Source organism: Aythya ferina (assembly GCF_964211825.1).
Source record: "Aythya ferina genome assembly, chromosome: 13".
Lineage (NCBI taxonomy): Eukaryota > Metazoa > Chordata > Aves > Anseriformes > Anatidae > Aythya > Aythya ferina.
Genome location: NC_140311.1, coordinates 17,240,010 through 17,258,315, shown reverse-complemented (window position 1 = coordinate 17,258,315; position 18,306 = coordinate 17,240,010). Strand labels below are relative to the sequence as shown.

General features: G+C 49.0%; 1 protein-coding gene across 4 annotated transcripts in view; it reads right to left on the bottom strand.

Moving 5' to 3' along the window:
• Window positions 1-18,306, bottom strand: part of AMOT (angiomotin) — a 60,885-nt gene that overhangs the window by 39,276 nt on the left and 3,303 nt on the right. The window contains exon 1 of one of the 4 annotated variants that reach the window (XM_084535059.1): window positions 18,020-18,143. The exons of 1 other annotated variant lie outside the window; for it this stretch is intronic. The gene's annotated coding sequence lies outside the window, so the exon portion shown is untranslated. Of the gene's footprint in view, window positions 1-2,175; window positions 2,197-10,280; window positions 10,915-18,019; window positions 18,144-18,306 lie in introns of those variants that run through there. 2 more of the 4 variants (XM_084535057.1, XM_084535058.1) reach the window with 2 other exon arrangements.

Sequence of the window (18,306 nt, the reverse complement as noted above, 5' to 3'; positions counted from 1 at the left end):
AGAGATTCATGAAGAATTTAAAATGATAATACCGCCAGGCTGCAAGGAACCAAAGCAGCACATTTCTGTGCAGCATGCAAATATTCTGCAGCATTATAAAAATAAACAAGCTTAGACAAGTGAGCTACTCACCACTGCTTGATGAGTGGCTATAACGCTAGGGCTCAATTAACCTGCGTGGAGCAATAACGACTTCACAAGTGAAGAGAAGCATCTTTCTTCAGCTTGTGAAACCGGGAGGAATGCAAGAGTCCCTGCGAGGGCAGCCTGTGCATACTTGCCCAGGATGAGTGCTTAGTCAAGAAGCTAATTAGCTTACGCATCAGGTGGGATGGGAACAGGTTCACCGCCTCCGAAGGGCTGGAGTACAGTTAAGCACTTTCAGTTTTGCTACCAAGTTTTGGGTCGGTTGCATACAGAGATCCAGCGACAGGTTGCCAAAGCTCGGTAAACGCAGCTTCATCAGGCAGTGGCCTGAAGGTTGTGCTAAGTAGTTCTGTGTTTTGTTTTGTTTTTGTTTTTGTTTTTAAACACACGTATCTATTATTACTTAGCCTGGTTGGCAACAGGTGACGGGATGCTTATCAGCTGGCTGAAGTCTCAGGTTGGTTTTTAGGTGCGGAGTTACCTTCAGACATACCTGCGCGCTGGGGTAGAGCAGGGGAGCACAGAACAGAGACAGCACAGCGAGGACGGGCTGGGAAACCCCCGGGGCTATCACAGAGCCCAGCTCACACGCTGAGTCACCCGGAGCTTCATGGAAACACGCCGCTGCTGCACGGCCTGTGCAGAGCCCAGCCTGCGCTCTGCCTGATCCTGCACCATTGGCTCCGCGTGAGCGCCGGTGAGAGGGCTGGAAACAGCTGCTCTGCACACACGCTGGCTTTGAAGTGGCTGCGAGCACTGGGCTCACGAGGGTGGGGTCCAAAAATTCTTTAATGCGTCGTGCAGGCTATCACCGAGCGCTCTCCATTCCTTCCAGCCCTACCCGAGGAGGAGGGAAGGAGAAGCAGGCGCTGTGACAGCCCGTGAGGATAAAGGTTCCCAAGCTCTGGCGCCAGCTCCCAAAGCCACAAGGTGGTACAAGAGGCATACGGCATCCTGACAGCGCCCCGGCACCTGCTCCCAGCCAAAGTGGGTTTCAGACTCCAGCCATAAGCACTCCCCTGGCTCGAGCATCCCGGCCCTGCTCGCCTGGATCTGCTGACTGGCTCAGGTGATCGTGGAGGGTGGCACCGAGCAGGTGCATGGAGCGGCGCCAGCGTTACTCATCTTCATACCAGAGGGACAGAGTCACCGGGCAAACAAGAAAAACTTCCTCCTTTTCACTAAAAACAAGAACAATGTCACCCGGAGGGGTGCAAATAATACGCATAGCCCTGAGATGACATCACCTGGCAATCACAGCGGGAGGCCAGCGCAACACCCGCGGATCCAGCGTGGCTCTGAGCGAGCCCACCTTGGCCAGGAAGCTGTGCCACGAGCCACCGACCGTCCTGCAGTGCTCCCGGTACCAGGAATGGGGCACAGAGAAGCCCGAGGAAGCCTGGCAGGCTGCACGAAAAAGCAGCAAGTTGCTCGGCTTCGAACAAGAAGTCAAGACAGCAACACGGGAAGGACCCAGCCCTCTGAATAACAGCTCCGAGGGAAAGCTCAGAAGACCTCAGAATTCCTGCTCCCTCGCTGCTAAGTGCCAAGTTCTTCCCAGGGAGGTACCTAGAAGCTTACCCAACGTAATTTAGATTGCGCATTAAAAAAAAAGAAGAAAAAAGGAAAAGAAGGCAGCCCTGCAGAGGCTGGTATAAACAGGAACGCTTCCGGACTTCAGGCGTTTTGGGGAGAAAGCTCTGGAATTCCAAGCTCCTCCACAGCATCTGAGAACCGAGCCCCAAAGTGTTACTCCGAGGGACACTGCTCCCAACGCACCGCACCGCTCCCTTTAGGCAGCACCAGCAGGCACACGCACAGCTCTGTGCGGAGACAGCTCTGGGGGCCTGTGCTGCGATTTCTGCCCGTTTCACGGAGCCCCGGCTCCAGCACGAGCCAGAGGAGCGCTCTGCACTCCCGCAGGCCCAGCTCTCACCTCGCAGACGCCGCCTCGATAAAGCCGCGTGAGCTCGATCCGGTTCGAGTCACCCCACGGCTCATTGCGGAGGGCTGCCTCCCAGCACGTACCGAGCGAGATTCATCTGCTCCGAGCTTCACAGCTTTCCAGTAATTATCCTCGCAGAATTCAGGAATTGCTGTAAGCCCAAGCCGCAACGTGAATTCGGCATCGGGCTTTGTTTTGTCTTTTCAGAGAGCTCGGCTCCTTGCTGCTGCTAGCACTCAGGCAGCGCCCTGCTTCTGTCGTCAGCAGCCCCTGTCCCGCAAGTATCCCAAGTATGCCTCAGCACCATTTTCATTGCATTGTGTGGTTTCGCCATTCCTCCACTGATTTAATCCAGGCCTCTCCTCGGGGCTCTCAGATAATGAAAACCATGTGAGAGGAAAATGTAATCTTCAAACATGCAAACCAGTTTCATGTGCATTATCAGAAGGGAGCAGAACGTTGACAGTGCATCATTTGTCCCTACTGATAGCATCGGGCTCTTTTAATTGCTGAGGAGATAAAAAAAAAAAAAAAAAAAAAAAAAAAAAGATTACAATCGGCATCTGCATTAAAAATAAAGTCAAAATCCGAGCCCAAAAGCTGAAGTCCTGAAAACAAGGGCGATCCACTCCCCAGGCAGCTGGAGGGGTCTGCTGAAACCTTAAGGCAGCGCGCCGCCAGCCCCGGCGTCCTGAAAATGTGCAGAAGAAGTTGACACAAATAAAACTCGCAGGCGGAGATGGGTGTAGGGAAGCAATCGCTATGGCCTAACGCTAGCAGGGAATTTTCTGGCTTTTTCCAGCATTACCACAATCTAAACTATTTTAAGCCCTTTTTCATAAGGAGGAGCTCTTCTCATTGCACAGAGCAGTCGCACAGAATTCAATGGGACCAGTCACAGAGCAAGGCAAGCAGTCGGCCACGGGCCCTCCTTTTCCACAAGGCTGCTTTTTTTCCTTTCTTTGTAAAGGGAACCAGCTAAAACACAGCGAACTCATCCCCGCAGACCTGGCAGTGCTCCTTCGGAGATGCCACGGCCCAAGAAAGGGAACAAACCCCACTGCAGGGCTCAGACAACCCGAGCCCATTTCGTGATCCAAGAGGGGCAGCACGGGTTTAAAAGATGGATCTGCATTATTTATTTTTTTTAAAGTAAAACCCAAGAGGAGATCCAGACCACCAAATTTTTAGAAGGCAAGGATGTTTTCCAAGTGGTTTTGGTGTCGTTCTTTATCATAACCACCTGGGTTTTTCACGTGCACCTTGTAAAAAACCTTTAATTACTTGTAAGATGATGAATTAAGCCTCAGCCCCACACTGGGAGGAAGGCATTAGGATGCTCGTTTCAGCGCAGCTCCGTCCATGTTCCTGCTGCCACAACTATGTCACTCAGGGAATCGATTTTTTTCACTGCAACTATTCCAGCAACCACTCTAAAGCGGCTACACCAGGAAATAATTGGGTTTAGGTATATTACTCAGGAAGCCTTGTGTAAACCATACCAGCAAAACTATGTCCTTGCTAATATAAACTTCATCACGACAAGGAGTTTCCATAATGACTGAAGCAGCAAGTATTTGAAGCACAGATTCTGCCGAAACGGCTTTGACTGAGGACGCAGGCATCCCAGAACCTCTGCAAGAAGGAGGCAGGGCAGTTTTCTAAATATCTTGTGCAGCTGGAGGAGATGCTCCTGCAGGGTATCCCCAGCAGCTGGGGTAACAAGAAGCTGGAGCCCTCTCACGTTCCCCTGCTGAAGGACATCTGCACGTCTGGGTGTTGATGGTGCAGGGCTGGGAACGAAGAGCACACCATGATATTACACCACAGAAGCAGAGATGTGCCGCAATGAACCTTGCTGAAGGTGCAGAAGCCACCCCAAAACAACTCGGGGTGTCCCTGGCACCACTCCGGGCTGCAGGCGATGGCAGCAGCAGGCCGCACGCGGAGCTCTCCTGTTTTCACGGGCAGGGGAGGTGACGCAGGGCCTCGCAGAGCCTGGAAAAGCTGGCACCCCGACCTCTTGAGACAAGGGGAAGCTGGGCTGCTGCCTCGGGGCTGGCTGCCTTCCACAAGCGATGTCTCGTGAGCCTTGGGTCGCCCCTTCAGCCTTCTGCGATGCTCCACGGCACCATCCCTCCAAAATGCCATGGGAGCGGCTTGGGACGGGGCCCAGAGCTTCCCACACCACTTGTTCTCTTGTCTCCTGCTTCCCACATCAGAAAGGCACTGGTTGTTCTCCAGGTGGTAAATCCATTCTCCTCCCCATGGATGCCAGTGTTTTTTTTATTATTTTGCTCCTTTTTAAACAAGATCCGAGTGCTCCATGCCCAGCCCGCAGCCACCACCAGAAGCCAGGTATTTTCAGGCACCTTGGGAGGGTTTTTCCGCCTGCTCTCCACAGTCCCCTGCTCTTACCCAAGGGAAGGGTGGAATAGACTATGTGATCGCTCTTGGTTTCTTAAACTTTTGTCATTCTGCAGTAAAAGAGCGTTGCTGTTTTTTTAACCTAACAGAGATTAGGTGCAGCCCACGTGAGCATTTGGCTGTGATGATTTTGGTAAACTTCAGATTACCAAATCCTCGTACATCACCGCGAGCTGTCTCACACTGCTCTTATGTCCCGTGTCTCCAGAAATATGCAAGAGGTTTTAGTTTTGTTTCTTTTCTTTTTTAAGAAAAAAAATTGCCAAACCAGGGAGCTGTTTTCCCACCCTGTTTTTCCCAAACCCTACGACAGCACGGGCACGTCTTAGCATGGAGCTGTGCGATTTGCTTCAGCTGGACACACAACTGCCCAAATTAAAAGAGGAAGAAATGTTCACCAAAGCCTGAAGAGAACAAAGTCACTGAAATGTGGCATTACTTTCCTTGGGGGTTGCAGTAAATAATCCTAAAAGGTTAAGCAATCTGTTAAAAACCCAAGTTGTGTAGAAAAACAAAGCTTTTTAAAGCAAACAACAGTTCCTGCGACACAGCTCCTACGCAGACGAGAGTCTTATGAAAGCTAATTAATTAAACTAAAACTTAAATTGGCGTAATTCATAGGCATTCGTAGAATAGAATTGCTCAGCAAAATCTTGGTCTACAACCGGATATATAAGGGCTGCACTGAAGGCCTTGCTTTTATTTGTATCAGACCAGTTTCATCAGATCAGGGCGCTTTTCTTCATTTGAACTAAGGCTTAAAGGAGAGCCCCTGCTTTCCCAGCACTGGGCCAGCAGTAGCGGAGCTGCTCCCAGCAAGGCACAGCACGTCGGACACCATTAAAATCCACGAGCACAACCCAGGACCCCTGAGCCTCGCAGGAGGCTCCAACACTCGTCCTTCCCTTGCTTAAGCTGAGCACTCGCAGGGAACCGCTGCTCTCCTAGGACAGGGTCGGAGAGCTCTGAGAACTTCCACGTTGTTTTTTTAATTTGGGCTCAGTTTTCTGTTTTGTTCAGGACTTTCTTTTCATCCTCCTATTCCTGTTCACTCACCCATTCATTCCTCACTCCATCTCCCACTGAAATCAGGTGGCTGGTTTGCCCTGCATGCCCATTTATACACAGATAAGTTTCAAATATATCATTAGCTAGAAAATTACGTCTGAGTGTCTAGGTAAATACAAATTACAGCAACCCTGAAAAACTCCTTTCACCTGAAGGCGTAATAGGCAAGGCAGACAAGCATTATGCTGCATAGTTAGAAATGCATCGCTCCTAGGGCCTCCTTCACACCAGCATTCTCCAAAGCTGTTGTGATTTATTTCCTTTTGCCTTGAAGATTACATTTCAAGACTACTCAGGAGAGCCAAGCAACGTGCAAGAGCTGGATATTTGCTGACTTGGAGCTCTCCTGCCACGCAGTACAATGCTTTCACGTGGATACAACTTCAGGTCTGGTCCAAGCACGAGCCAAAAACTTTTGCAGGAGCTGAAGACGCAGGCACGGCGCGGAGGCTGCGGTACGGCGACTTCCTGCGGCTGGCACCGCCTTGCGGGTGTTGGGAATCTGCTCTCCTGTCCAACGGGGTTTAACAGCTGAGAAGCTCCTGCAGCCAGGCTGGACTCCGAGGGCAGCCATGTGCCTGCTCGCTCATACAATGATTTAAAGCCTACGATGTGATAAATGGGGCATGTACAAGGAGAAGATTGAGCAGAACAGGTAGACAGAAGTCCGATCTAGAAAACAAACACACATCAAAGAGCAAGACGAGCAACGGGTTCCCAAAAGCAGAAAACGAGCTTACAGAACTCGGTTGTGGCCCAGATTCAACACAAGGGGCTAAAGCATTTTGACAAATCCTCGGGTGCTTCCTGAACCTTTACAGCCCCGGCGATGGGCACTTGGAACACTGCTCTGAAGGCCCGAGAGATCCAAGTCCTCCCTCGTGTTTCAGTGGAGAGAAGAGGAGAAAGAGAGCCTTCAGCCGTACTGCCAACCCCCACAAATGGCTGTTCTCACCCTATTATAAACATTTGGTCTCCATGGAAGGGGGATACCTAGCAGCAAACATTGGCAACCAAGGACATTCCACTCCACTGTATCGCCCACAATAGCAGGGGAAAAAAAAAAAATCCCCAAGGCTGTCGCAGTTCGGAAACCTTTCAGGAGACTTCTTCAAAAGCAAGTGTCTGGAAATACCTTGAAATATGGGACTGCGCAACAAAAGTTGGATGGGGAAAGACAGGCATCTTCCTGAATTCAGAAAGCGTTTGCACTTCACCCCAACGTGGGAACGTCTAATAAGCCAAGAAGCATTTGCCAAGAACAAGGTCGGTTTTCTAATTCAGCGCAGAGCCTCATGTACGCCCTATTTTGCCCTGCACAGAGTCTCATAACGTACAGGTGTTTGGAGCCAGGCTTTAGTGAGTTTAATGTGAATCTTACCACGTAGGGACTTTCTCGTCGTGGGCTTTGTCTTTGCAGCGGGTTACAGCTCTGCAGCTCTTTAGGAGCTATCAGGATGAATGAAGCAGGAACTGCAGACTGGAGTCCTGCCCCAGGAGAGGTACGAGCAGATAGGTTCATTCACAGCTAAAAGGATTTCACATTAACATACACTGGGACTGTTGGTAATTCTGGAATTAAAGACTTATTGCTGGATATACACTGATAGGGAAACAACCTACAGCTACACCAGATTTCGCTCTACGTTAATAACAGAAAGCCTTTAATGAGCTGAAATTGCACTTTGGCTTGTCATTCAGTACAGTGACAGTGAGTCCAAGCCATGGACCAAGACAGCATTGTGCTGGATGCTGTACAGTTAAATAGTGCATGGTGTTCCTTCCAAAATAAAACCAACCACACACAAAACCAGCCCTACATTATACTCAGCTGGAGATGAAAGGAAGGGATAAAAGAGGGAGAAGGGTTTGTGTTTTGAGAACTTGGGGGTTGCAAGTGCTCAGTTTCACCATCACAATTGGGAAAATGTGGCAGTTGGGCAACACAACCTTCCTTCCAAATAAAAAGATCGGTCAGTTTGCCGATGAAGGACAGAAGAAAGAGAACAAGGGGACTATTAAATTATCGCCACTTCTGAGATTCTTGCTATTCTTCTACAAAGTGAATGGCTTATGCTAATCAGGATGCATCTGAAATACATCCTTCGAGCCTTCTTGTACAAATATAGTTCTTATTTATCCAGAAAGATCCCCACCAGCTGGCAATGTTTGCATACAATGTTAAACCCAACTCCGAGAGCCCATGCATTATGAGTCATTTTACGTTTAAAAACATCAGTTCCCTTCGCTGTTATTGAAGATGGGGTATCCGAGAGGAATTTCAGTGGAATTCAACAACAATCCTCTGTGTTACCATTCCACTTCCTCCAGCACAAAGCAGCTGTAAGTTTTTCTTGGTTCTTTTTTTTTTTTTTTTGCCCTGTGCTTTGCCTATAAAATATCTTTGGAGCAGGGACAAAAGGATTTGCACCGATCCCTTCTCCACGAATCAAATATTTATGCTATACCCTCTTCAAGAACTTTCATCTAGCAACCTGTGGAATGTGATCTCCTGACCTTAACACTCAAGCACATCTAAATCAGCTGCCCCTTGAGCTGTATTACAGACTGCAGGGATTTTTTATACATTCTTATTGCAGGCATATGAAAACCTTGTGGCCCCGCTGCGGCGCTCTGCAGCACAAAGCGGGCCATACATTAGTCCAGAGGTGCTCAAGCCTGCCTTGCGAAAGAGCAGCACTGACTCAAGATATACAGCACAAGCCGATGCCATGCGGCACCGTAAGCAGGTAGAATAATCAGCCCTGCTATCAGTGTATGGCCCAGCCAGCAAAACTCAAATACGTGTCGGGTCAGACACGTCCAAAGTGATGAGGTGCCGGCACCACTGAGGGATTTACAACCCCGTGTCCCCCCGTACGGCCCGTTCTGCCTACCTGCACTGCCCAGCTCAACAGGGCAGGCAGCGCTGCCTGCAGAAACAGAGAGCTTGTGGGGAGAGCAGGCACCCCTTTCCCTCCTGAAAATTCTCCCCTTTCCTCAGTGAAGAGGAAACAAATCATTCTGCCTTGTGCTTGTGGCTCCCAGGAATGTTTTAAGGGCTGAGGTTATGCTGCAAACCAGAGTCCTGGAGAAAAATAGAGTGAAGACCAAGTGCCCCAGATGAACCTGCAACTGAGACTTCTCCCAGGGGACAGATTTCTCCAGGATCAGCCCACGACCCTACTGCTAGGAGGAGAAGGCAGCAAGGCAGCCCTGGAGCAAATGTGACCCAAAGATTTAACAGAGTCATGGTCTTGACGATAGGGTTCATAGTTCTGTATCAGTCCTGAACAACCCCTGCAGTGTTGCCAGCACTCCACAGCTGCAGCACAAGCTCAAGAAGATGGTTCTTGCATCCCCACCCTTGATTTGGTGGGGAGACCTGGTCACGGGCAGCCAAAGGTGGTGAGACAGCAGCCAAAACCTGTGTCACGTCCTCTGTCAGATCCTGCTCGGACCCTCACAGCTGTTACAGCTCTCCGAGGGTCCCTCAGCTGAGCACCTGCTGACTTTCTGCCCTCCCTCCGCAGGGGGAACAGAACGCCTTTTCCACTTTCTTTTCCCCAGAGAAATCCCTCCAAGGGGAGAGGAAGAGGAGGGAAAGGAAAAAAAAAAAAAAAAGAAAGAGGCACAGGGACTGCAATAGAGCAGTATTTAGCATTTCCTGTATCATCCACAGGAAAAACCCACGCAGTGGGGAAGAGCGTGATGTCAAGGCTGGTTCCACTACACAAACAGCCAGATCCTCCTGCTGGGGGATGGATGCTGTGTGTTTCCACAGGGAACAATGTAATCCTCCCTGCAAAGGAGGAGTCCGGCTACGAGCCACACGAAATTCCACAGGTCCTTCGCTTGCACAAAAGCCTGGTGGTGATGAAATGTTGGCCTAGAGGAAGTGGGTATGGACACAGAGCTGGGGGAGAAGGAAAAAAATCAGAAATTCACAGTGGTATTATCATTTATAAAGCAGAACACATCCAGCACTTGGCCCCTAGAGAAAGGAGTATGCTGCAAAATGTGTTTCCCCGCACAGAGCTTGGGCCTCCATCCAATTATTATGTGCACATGTCCTTGCTGCGTTCCCAGCCTTACTTTAAAAACACAAAACCCAAAGAAAACATATCTTCACGTTCACTGCACAGCACCAAGCACATTACCAGCCACCTCTGATAATCTGCTAAGATGTGCATACACCTTAATTACGGCCTCAACGCTTCTACACCTTGTGAGACCAGGAATAAAGCACTTAATGTAAAACAAACTCCAGTCTGAAGCAAGGAGTCTCAGCTGGTCGTGGGAGCCCTATGTGCACGCACGCATACGTAAACACACATGCATACTTCTCCGTGAAGCATGACGAGCGAGGACAACCTTGACACGTGGATTACAAGCACAATGCCTGCGATTATTTTCTGAAAAGAGCATCGCGAGAAACACTTCTGCTTTCAAACACAGCCCGACGCAAACCCACTCCCTGACTCGCACCCAATTTTACTCTGATTACACACAAGTAATAATTTTAGCTAATATTCGCTGCCGGTGGTGGAACGGGCAGGTGAGCGTAGTTTCCCTGTGTCGGTGTTGCAAGGTGGAGAGCAATCTTTGCAGGACGGAGCCGGCAAGGATGGCCAAACGCCCGGGGCTGCAGGAAGGCACGCCGAGCGCCTCGCGCCACGAGCAGGGCTCTTACCTCCAGATCCGCTGCAGACAAAAGGGGTTTCTGCCTTTCAGCAACTGGACACCGGCAGCTCCTTGGGTCGGTCACACAAAGCTTCCCCGCTGCCAGTGGCGGTTCTTCTCCTCGGGTTTTTGGCTGTTGCCGTTGGGTTTTTACCCCCGGGACCAAAGGGCAGCGGTGGGTGCCGCGGGGGCAAAGGGTGGAGGTGGCGACCCGAGCAGCCAGCGGCAGGGCTCCCCGCACAAGATGTGGCGTTTCAGGGCGCCTTCGCTTGCAAATCCTTCTTCATCCTCAGTGTCAACGCCAGCGGAGGGGAGGGCGCAAACTTTGTCAACCGCAGCACCGAGCCGCGCTCTGCGAGGGCCGGATGAGCGGCTCGACTTTTATTAAAAAAAAAAAAAAATCCGCCTTGTGCTGGGTGGGAACCCGAGGCGGGCAGGGAAGGGGAAGGGGGGCGGCAGGGAGCGGAGCCTGGCGCTGTCAGCAGCGGGCAGCAGCCCTCAGCATCGCGGCCGGGGCTGGCAGCCGGGCTGCGGCCGCTCCTCGCCTCCTTCCCCGCCGGTACCTGAGCACGGAGGAGCCGCGGGGCCGGCCGGACAGACGGCCAGGAGGACGGACAGACAGACAGAGAGACAGAGAGCCGGGGCCGGGCTGCTCCGCTCCTCCGCCTCCTTCCGCCTCCCTCTGAGGCGCCCCGCGGGCCGGGGCTCCGCCAGGGCGGGCAGGAAGCGCCCCCGCCCCCGGCTCCAGCCCCAACGCCAGCCCCAAACCCAACCCCAACCCCAACCACCCCAACCCCAAGCCCAGCCCCAGCCCCACAGCCCCACAGCCGCCGGCCCCGCCATGACGCGCCCCTGAGGCGCGGGTCCCGCCGCCCCGTCAGGGGGAGCGGGCGCTGCCTGCCGCCCTGTGGGCAATGTTTTGGTTTTTTGGCACTTTGTCACTTGCTAAGAGGCAGTAACTGCACTCAGAGGGGTTTCTGATGAAGGATTCAGCGCCTGGGATCGCGCAGCCCCCACTGAATTTCAACTTGAAAAGCAGTTTGGCTTTAAACACGTACCAACCTCCACACAACAACAAAAAACACGCACATCCTCTGCGTCCATCTCCCCACAAAGGATCCCAAAATGCGGTGTCCATAAAAGAGCCTCGGTCCGGTCTCCCTACTTCAGAACATGCAAGCAGCGGGGTAATGGCAGCAAGCGGGGCACCAGCAGGCTGCAAACCTCTGCTTACGAGGGGCAGCGCTCTGCTTGCGAGATGGGGTAGGCAGCTCTCACCTCCCCCAGACCCACGCCACAACCAGGGCAAGTCCCTGGCCTAAACAAGGCCCCAGGTAACAAGCTGGTCCTTCAACAGAGGAGAATGTGTGTACAAACCTCGGTCCCCTGCCTCGCTCACAACTCACCGCCACATTGTCACACAACGTGCCTGAGCCCTCCTGCTGGGGCCACTGCTGCCCGTGCTGCAGGACGAGCACCGACAGGCGGCTTCGAGACAGAAGAGTGAACAAGAAGCAGTCACCAGCAGGCTGAGTACAGTACTATGGCCTAACCATGTAAATATTAAGCCCATTAAGTGGTACACGCTTGGTAAGGTTCAACATCCATTTCCGAAAGAATGAAAAGTGCCACAACTGGCCACACATCAAATCCTCACACGGCGGGACCTGGCCCACTGACTTGAGTGCCTTTGGGCTCCTCATGCGAGATGAGAGAATTTGATTCAGCCATCTACCCCTCAGCTGCTCTAAGGAAATGACTCCTTTCCAACACTCGCAGCTCTTCCCATTTAAAAGAAGGATCTGGAAAAGATTTCAGGAAGTCAAACTTCAGAAATCCCAAACGCAGTGTATATAAACATCTATTTTTTCCCCTGTAATTGATATTCATGCATTGGAACTATTCAGTGGAACAAATGTAGAAGCACATGTAAACAATTCATTAACATCCCATAACCTTACAGTTTGCAAATGTTAAAAAAAAAAAAAAAAAAAGACGACAGAAGAAGTTAATGAAGCACATATTTCCTAGATGCTGTGGGGTGGAGTTGTAAGGGAAATATATAGCTACAGTGAATTAAAGAGTTAGAAAGCAAGCTTCAATCACACATCTCGTCTCCCTCCCACATGCTGTAAGAAAATAGAGTGGGGAGTAAAGAGAGAAGAAGGTAGAGTCATACGGAAAGTGAAAATATTGCTTCATTCAGACTCTGAAAAGCAGCTAGCCGTGCCCGAGGCACATTAACCTCAAGTCATCTGCAGCTGTTTATTCTACAGAAGGCTAGCGCTGCTCGTGTATAACCCACACAATTGAGATAACAGCTTTATCGGAACTGGAAAAGAACAAAGATGCACGAAATCCAAATTCTCTCTCTTCAAATGCTCTCCCCCCTGCACCCAGCTCGCGCCCAGCCCAGCGCTCAGGAGCTGCAGCACACAAGGGCTGTCTGAACGGCTGCCAGGGGAGGAAGCGAGCAGTTTCCATACACACATCACGCCACAATGTGGGAATTCAGGAAACAACATAAGAAAGGGGTTCCTAATAACTGTTCCAGCGTCCTCGGGCCAATTTATGCAATCATACAAAGGTCACAGGCGGTGTGTTAAAAAGTGCAAAAGATAAATGCCACAACGGCAACTATTTCAAAGGAGGAAAATAAATCCTGAGCTTACAAAGCATTCGGATGACCTGGAATTGCTCCACCTACAATTTTTTTTTTTTTTTTTTTAAAGAGGTTGTCCTTGGCATTCTTTAAAATTCCTCCATCTTAAAGTTCCTCCCTCCAGGAATCGCTGCAGCTCTGCCGTCCTTTGTCCTCAGCAGCTGGAGCTCAGGAAGCTGCTGATATTATCCCTCATGTACGGGGAGGAATCGCCGCTCGCTCCTGCGTTCATTCAGTGCGGCTGAGAGGGGGGGAAATTAATTTCGGTGCATCTCTGATCCCGCGCCAGTTTAACAGCGCTTTTCTTCTGGCAAGTAAAAAAAATAAACCCTTCACAGGGCTCAGAAGTGCCATTTAGCTCGTGGGGCCAGACAGGACTCCCCCCACACCCCTCCAGGCTGGGAATTCTTTGTCTAGTCTGTAAATACACTGCTAAGTGAAATAATGGCCTCACAGTAAACAAACAGCAATGCAAGCCACAGTAAAAAAGACTCAGAAGAGGAGATGAGGCTAAGTTTATTAGGTGAGCAGGAGCTACGAACGGGTAACTGTGACAAGGGAGATTTCTTTCTCTCCCCTGCCACGGAAGTCAAATAGTTTGGCAGATAAGGAAGAAGAAAAGCAGGTAAATGAACAAATATGAAAAAAAAAAAGTGAACAAATATGCCAGGGCATACAGATTAAAGTAAGATCAGAAGACTCCAAAGCCACATAATCACAAGGAACATGTGGAGAAGGCACCAAGGAAGAGGAGGGTGAAGCGGTTGGGCTGGGCGTTCAGTTTAGATCTGGGGTTTTTGGAGGCCACTGGACCTGCACACGCAGTGACCTCGGACACACGGCTCTGCTGCAGTGTCGCAGCTTTTGCTGCCGTTTAGCCAGCACCAGGGCAGGCACAGCCAGCTTTAAGTCATGTTCAGAGGATCTGACATTGCTGCTGTCAGGCCTGAGCTGTAACTAACCCTGAAAAATTCCCTCAGGTCCTGCCACTGGGTGCAGCTGGAGACCAGCTACATCTTCTGAAGAGGAAGAAATACAGAAATCAATCTGGCAGAGATGAGACTGAGGCATGAATTATATGTAAAACCAGTTAACGTTCACCAACAGATGGCAATGACAAATATTCATATGCCAACACCACTAGAAATTACCACCATAAAACATTTGTAGAATTGCTAGGAAAAAAAAATAGAAAAAATGCTAGAAAAATTCTCTTCAAAACACAAGAGCAGCAGGAATAGTGACTCACTACCTATTCTTCCGTCCTTCGCTAAGCACTTACTGTGTCCTTCTGTATAAGTTAATTATTCTACTGATTCTATATAATGAAAATGTAACGACCACATAACTCCTGGGCGGGAAGCAGCTGATGCAGAGGCTTTTGCATGGACAACCTCACGTCTCTGCTGAGCTTTGCACCATCCCACAGCTCCTGCTCATCTAGGGCTGTGCGTGCTGCTGTGTGTGAAGATTTCTTAAACTATGTCAGTCCTGCCGGTACCTCTCAAGGAGTGTAACTCAAGTTCGGCATGGTTCCTTGGGTGAAGAAAGGGCCTGCACAGGAAGGGGGAGAAAAGGGACGGCTCACTGCAGAGAGACGCAATGCAGAGGTCAGCAGAGACGTGTCAGCCATGAGTTGATTGATCAGGTACCACCTGTAAAGAGAATTATTCTAACCGGTGAACCTTGCCCCCCTTTTTATGGAGCATTTTGGAAGCAGGCGGTGTCGCTGGAAGAGTGGTAAACAACTGCCAACTTCGTAAAAAACAAATGAAACGTTTCAGCTTAGCTCTATGTGAATTCACAGCCCAGTCCTGTACTTAAATGCAGTTTTGGCAAAATAAGGCCAGCAGGGTCAGTTTGGACACAGAGATTTCCTTACAAGATGCTTGTTCTCCCTCAGAAGGGCTGTAAGCCTTTAACTGATGCCTACTGTACAGTATGGTCCTTAACGTGTGAAAGTTGACCATTTCCCTCGTCCCTCTGCACTCGTTGCTTCTCACACCTCTTTTTTTCCTAAGATCTCTCTTCAGATTTCGCTGAAATGAACTAGGAGATTCCCTAAGCTCCCAACAGGTCTGGATCAGAGTGAAGCACGGCACAGAGGCCCTACACTTCAACACAGCCTTTGTTTGCTCTTGATGACTAAAGAATGTATGAAATCACATGAGAGTGAGATTACAGCAGGTTCTGCAGCAAAAACAGATTTAATGACCCTGATCTGACCACAAATACTATGAGGGGAAAAACATGTCTGATTTAACACCAAAAAGGTTCACCACCGTCATGTCTCCAGGACTAGTAATGGTGCCAACACACTGACAAACACCATGGGGACAGGGCCAGTGCTCCTTTTTGATGTAAAGCTTCTGCAACTCTTTTTTGATCCTAATGTCAAAATCAGACTGAGATCTGGGAGAGGCCCAACCAAAAGCCATCTCCCACTGCCTCAGCAGGTCAAAAAAGGATCTTGGTGATAGAGCGAGCACCACACAGATGCTAGAGCTCTACAGATTGTAGGAGCACGGCCACCTTCTCCCACTAGAGAGGAGCTGTACTGAATAGTAAACAGATTACTTAATTTCATTAACATGAAATTAAAGAGGAGGAATGAAAGGAGAGATGTTATGCATAAAAAAGAGCAAATGCATTAGAACAAGATATATGAAATTCTGTTGTAATTGCTTGAAAAAGTGGCAATTAGGGATTTTCTGTGTACATAGTTGTTCTCCTAAAAGCTGTCTTTCTCCTGTAGCGAGCTGCAGAGATTGATAATTAGAGGCAGCAAGATAATCAAGTAACAGATAGCTGATTAACATTTTATTTAAAAAAAAAAAAAAAAAAACTAAAAATAGAATTACGGAACAAAGTCGGATTTGATTTTACAATCTACTTCAGAATCTGCAGCAGATTCTGGAAGAGCACCAGCACTCTCTGCTGGTGATCTTTGTTCAGGAGTTATCTAGAGGAAAAAAGAAAATGCATTATGTTTTTGAACGTGCAATGCCATTTTTGTTTTAAAAGGATGATTAATTAGAACCCTGTCAATTTAGCAAACAGCAACTAAGAGCTAGTTATGTTTTTGGAAACAATACAGTCATCACTAAGAAGTGTATTTACTACAGGCAATCATTCACTGGTGCAAATAAACATCTGATGTTTAATGCTTCGCTCTGCAGAAAGCACTTCTGCTGTGCTGCAGCACAAAGGCAAGCTGGTGTGAGAAGTTCCCGTGATGCCAAATCCCTTGGCTCCACTCTGACTTTCCATCAATTTTAGAGCTACGCCAAGAAAAACAGCTCTTCTTAAAAAAGTCTTAGTGCAGCACCAACATCTTCCCCGACGGCAGTCGTGGTGGAAACGCTGCGATGCTTTCATTCAAGCCAACCTGCCCCCAGCCCTCTCTGTTACACCCTTTCCCAGGAGGCTGCCAAAGCCTCGTCTCCTTCTGTCCAGCCTGTACCCGAGCCTCGTCCACACCCCTGTGGGTTATTTCACTGCATCCATGCCGCAGACGGAGCGGGGACAAACAGATCGGCAGCAAAATAAAATAAAATGAACCCAAAGCCAAGTACCTAAGTGACAGCTGTCCCAGTTTCCAAACTACACGCAGATCAGGCATTGGCAAGAAGGGTTAAAGACTGGCAAATTGAATCCATGTGCAGCTCATGAAAGTGTGGGAAACAAAAGAGACAATGTGAGTTAAGGACAGAGCATTCATTAGCAAAGGGCTCAAGTTTCTTAGCTTTTGCTGCTCTGCTTCCCAATGGCTATTTTTCAAGGTAGCTTTTTGTTCTTTCATTTTGAACATCGCTGTGGAAAGACATTCTGCTCTAGCTAACAAACTAAGGCTCCGTACATGTTGAACTGCTTGAAATAATTTGTATTTTTAAATCCCTGGGGGCACGAGGGGAGAGCAATGTGAGAGATGAGGTTTTCTGCTGGGCGACAGTGGGCTTTGGGTCAGAGCTTTGTGTGACATACCTGATCCAAAGACCTCAAGCACCACCATAAATATTCATTTATGGTATTAAATACCCACATAAAGAAATCTCATGCACAAAAAAAAATACATGAGGATTTATAATGCAGTCCTGTCAGGGTAAAGCCAGTTTTGGAGAGTGGCTGCCAAGCTCCGAGCTGCCCTGCTCTGCAGGTCCCCCAGGGAGCTGCTCCATGTCCCGAAGGACATCAATACCACCTCACCTTGCAGTCTGCCTGATAAGGGCCCTACATAACACGAGAATTGAAAATCGAGCCTGGAAATCTGTGCTCAAGCTCTCCAAGAAAGCTGAATTCAAGCGATCCTTATAGAGGAATTATTTGCAATTAAGAAAAAGCAGCAGTTGGGGTGGAGCTCTGGAAAAATCAGTTAAAACTGGGGGGTCAGAAATTGAACCCAAGGGCCTATCTCACTGTTTCAGTCGGGAGACAGTTGTATATTAAGTTTAGCCAGACATGCCGCATTTTCCTTTAACTATTTTACTTTAGGAAGTAAAAAAAAAAAAAAAAAAAAAAAAAAACAGGAAGAAGAGCTCCTGAATTAGAGAAACAGCTGAGAGCCCTACAGAGAAAAAACACAGTGGTAAAAATAGGTAAGTTTTACCCTAGTCATAAGTCAAAGTCAGAAATAAATGTTCTAATGCATTCTGTTCCTGACAAATCTCAACTTCAGAAGCGCTTCGCATCTGCTGGGAGCCCTAAGGAACTCGGTAAGCATCCAGGGATCACTGACACTTGGCAGAGTGGGACGGAGAGCGACAGCCAAGTGCCAAGCACAGGGCTCTAAAACACTGTGTGGGGAACAGAGATTCCTGCTAAGGGATCAGAGCAAGTTTCCCATCGTAAGAAACGGCAAAAGGCTTCAAACCTTGAGTTTTCCACTGGTTAAGGAAGTTGGAATTTCGGACATGACAGATCAATGATCCACATGAAACACGAAGATGCTGGAAGCCCTGAGAACTTGAGGAACTGTAGGAAATTAACACGCTGACTTCTTTTTTTGTAATATTATTATTAACTATACATGCCAGACTACTCTTAAACATTCTCTTCCCACATTCATGCCCACACCTTTACCTTCGTACCATTCGAATTCCATATTCAGCTCGGTCCCTTGATCATTAATGCAGACTCCTAAGCTTCAGACTTCAAAGAAACGCACGCGTAAGAGTCACAGGCACAGGACTGGAACAGCGTCAAAGCCTCCCTGCGCAGGAACCTCGATCTTCTGTTTGACTTCACTGTACAAATATCTCGTCCTATCAAGACGAGGAAATTCAGTGATTTATGTAGGGCTTCCCACAGATTAAGTTAATAAGGGAGCCCAACAGTGCCTGATCTCCTTCCGCCTTCCAAACACCGGTAAATGAAA